We start from the raw sequence: 3,571 nt of genomic DNA on the forward strand, positions 1-3,571 counted from the left end.
TTTTAAGCCGATCGTCCCGGACGATATAAATATCGGCCGGGCCGATGTGGGAAAAAAATAGAATTTCTAAGCCTCTCAAGTGTGTGTGTGGAGGGTTACTTAGCATCAGTCTTTTTGATTATTACAAGTAGACTCAAAAGATGAAAAATAAAATTACAGACTGACTCAACCCTAAACCTACGCGATCCTGGACTTGGCTTCCTCTTGATCGTCCGATCTTCGATTCCTGAAAAGTTAGAAGCAACAAGTAGTCCAAGAGAGATAGTGTTTGTCAATCATCAAAACAGAAGCCATGAAAATAGTTTGCAACACCATAGATTGCAGTGTTTTGATTCAATGAATGATGCACCATGTACGCATGGAAGTCCACACAATTGCCAAAATCCACAACTACATAAATGGTTCTCAATGTCCACCTCATGATGATCGTATCTTCCTTTGACCACAGCTTTGGTTGAAGTAGCTGGCAAATAATAAAGTGATCTTTCATTGTTATAACATCTCTAAGATACTCCTCCACACAAGGAACAAGTGGCCCCTTCCAAGAACTACAATTTAACTTCCTTTGAAAGCGTTGTTCCATCATCAATCCTCTAACCATGTCGATTAGATGCACGACTGGCTTACTCCTAGTCTCTTTCCACCCATGAATTTAAATATTCTGGCATATTGTTTGTGTTGTAGTGATTTTTAATATGTTGAGAAAAAGTGGATTTCAACCACTTAATGTCAATGCACTTGGAATGAATACTCCAAGACTAAGGCTTCGAATTTCTTCCAAATATGCATTGATATTGTGTTGACTAAAATTATTTGCAGCATTCAAAACCACCTTATGTAATTTGTTGCCACTTCACAGTGAATTTTTTTTTAATATTCTTCCAAAGGTGTCTCATGCACACCATGTGCTCGGCTTTTAGAAAAAAAACTTAATTACTTCACCTAGTCCTTTTTCCATATTTTATATGAATGTCAAATGTTCTATATCACAACTAAAAGCTTCTAACAAATTCTTCAAAAACCACTCCAAACTCTTCCTTGATTCAGATTCAGCAATAACGATGCACTTGTGAAGAGACCATTATTCCCATTAAGACAACTCGCAGAAAGTAGTACACCTAAATATTTTAATTTTAAATGGCACACATCAACGCCAATTAAAAATCTACAACCTGCGAGGAAGCCATCAATGCAAACTTTAAAACTAATAAAGAATCTCTTAAATGATTTGTTGTGTTGTCACATTGATATGTTATATGAGAGCCTGGATTTCTTTTGAGTAATTCACACCTTAGTGTTGGAACCCACTTATTATCATCTATTGATCCAAACATTTGGTCTCTTGCTAGTGCCCTTGATCGCCATATTTTCATGTACTGCAAACTTAAACCGTAAGAAGTCTCCAAGTTATTACTAATGTCCATTGGTGTAATATCAATATTTCTTTTGACAATGTCCTGAATTTTGTGCACAACCCAGCTTGTGTTTTCTTGTTTGTTCCCAGCTCTGTTTACCCCTGGGCATAAATATGTAGAATGTAATTTTTTCACTTCAAAGGAGTGGCCATCAGAACATATTAAAGCTTGTATCCTCCAAGGACAACCATGGTATGAGCATGTAGCAATAACTCTTGATTTATCACTAGCCTTAATCTTGATATCAAAGTTATGTATTATTGCGTTGGAACGAATGACTTGTTTGAAACTGAACGAAACCTCAAACCACGATCCTACAACTAGAGAATTTTCCTCTAAATTGGGACTCTCAATAAAACCATAAGACATTCCACCAACTATTACATCATTGTTTTCCATTCTATTGTCACATAAATCATGCATATCCACATGCTGGCTTTCACAAGTAATACCTATATCTTCTTCAAGCTCTTTCACAATGACAACCAACACCATTATGTGGCAATGAGAAGAATATGTAACATGTTCATTGCAAATATATCACTTATAATGGGCATGCAATTTTGAGGCGATATTCCATTGATGTGATAGTGTAGGTCGTAAGCATGACCCCTTAGCCATGGGCATAGCGCTTCAGTTCGTTCTTTTAGTAAAAATAAATTAACATCACTTCTCCCAAGCTTTAAAGTTCTCTGACTATCACCAATATATTTTAGCCTGCTCTGTCCCTTTACTACACTCCAACATCCTCCATATTTAAAGACAATATAACACGAATTGTTGGAATCTATATCTAGCAAAGAAGTTATTAATGAGAAAAATTTAATGAAGTAAAACTAGAGGAAAAGGAAAAACTTATGTTCTACTAAAATGCATAGTTATGTTAAAATGAATATATTATCTTTTACTGCAAATAATAGAACCATCTAAGAAATTAAATATCTCGAAATCATAAGACCATCTAAGTCACTTGTACCAAACAGCTAAAATGGGAGGCTAGAAGGTACGAGAGACTATTTACCTAATAGATTTTTTTCTGTTTTAGAGGTAGAACATACAGAAGGCTAGATGGGAGGCTCTGACGCCAACCTTGGGCTGCGTTTTGACGGGAAAAGAGATCCATTTCATTCTTCGATGGAATGGAGAAGATGAGCAAATGTCAAAGGAAGATGAGTTTCGTGCCCAAACAAGCTAGGGTATCAGGCGGGTTTTCATAGAGAGGAGACTGAGTGGTTTTTTAGAAAGGTAAAGTACTTTTCAGTCGTATGTGTGTATATAGATAAGTTTAGGCGTTAGATGAGTAAATAACATAGTTTTAAGTGTTATATATGTAAAAATATCAAAGCTAATTATAATTAAATTATTAGATATTCACATAGAAAATTATATTCATCATTTTAATTTAATTAAATAAGTTTATAATTTAATTTTATTGAGATATAATATATGATAATCTACTAAAAAAATATAAAGTTTAAATTCTTAGAATTATAAGGTTTAATGTTACATTGTCATATTATTATGTTAATTTTATTATTTTTTAATAATAATATTATTTGTTACGTCATATGGTTCGACCTCTGTTCAAACCTAGTACAAACCAATCGAATTGTGAACCTGTCATTCATCCAGTTTATTGTCTGATTTGATTTTAACAATCTTGACAAATGCACATATTATGTGGCTACAAAATAACATGATTATTAGTTTTTTTTTTTTTTGAATAACTAAAATTTAAGTGATATGTATGTAATTCTTCATCAATTTCTTATCTATTAAGTAAATTCTTTTATATTTAAGAAATATGCATTTAATTTCCCATTAATTTTTTTATCTTAAATAAATTCTTATATAATGGATTAATATTTCTTGAATATATTAAGTTAATTGCTATTTAAATGAAGAAGTTTAATGAATATAAATAAAATTTATATTTATTATCATTTCAATAATTTTAGATGAGCCGTGCATGCTCTTTGGAGCATTGATGTATCTCAGCATTTTATTTTTTGTCTTGAAGTGAGTTTTCTTATTTTGTATTAATAGTATTCAAAATTGTCATATATTTAACAACAATATTATCTTTTTTGCTTAGCTTTATTTTTGTATATTCAGTAAATTAATATTTTTGTTTAAGTAGATCAAATACCAAATGC

At 32.1% G+C, this 3,571-nt stretch overlaps 1 long non-coding RNA gene across 1 annotated transcript in view; it reads right to left on the minus strand.

Moving 5' to 3' along the window:
- The window catches only part of LOC114580700, a 10,815-nt gene extending 8,182 nt beyond the window's left edge, over positions 1–2,633 (minus strand). The window contains exon 1 of the long non-coding RNA XR_003702244.1: positions 2,437–2,633. This is a non-coding gene — a long non-coding RNA (uncharacterized LOC114580700). The remainder of the gene's footprint in view (positions 1–2,436) is intronic.
- Between the last annotated feature and the right edge of the window lie 938 nt (positions 2,634–3,571).

Source organism: Dendrobium catenatum, unplaced genomic scaffold, assembly GCF_001605985.2.
Source record: "Dendrobium catenatum unplaced genomic scaffold, ASM160598v2 fragScaff_scaffold_133, whole genome shotgun sequence".
NCBI lineage: Eukaryota > Viridiplantae > Streptophyta > Magnoliopsida > Asparagales > Orchidaceae > Dendrobium > Dendrobium catenatum.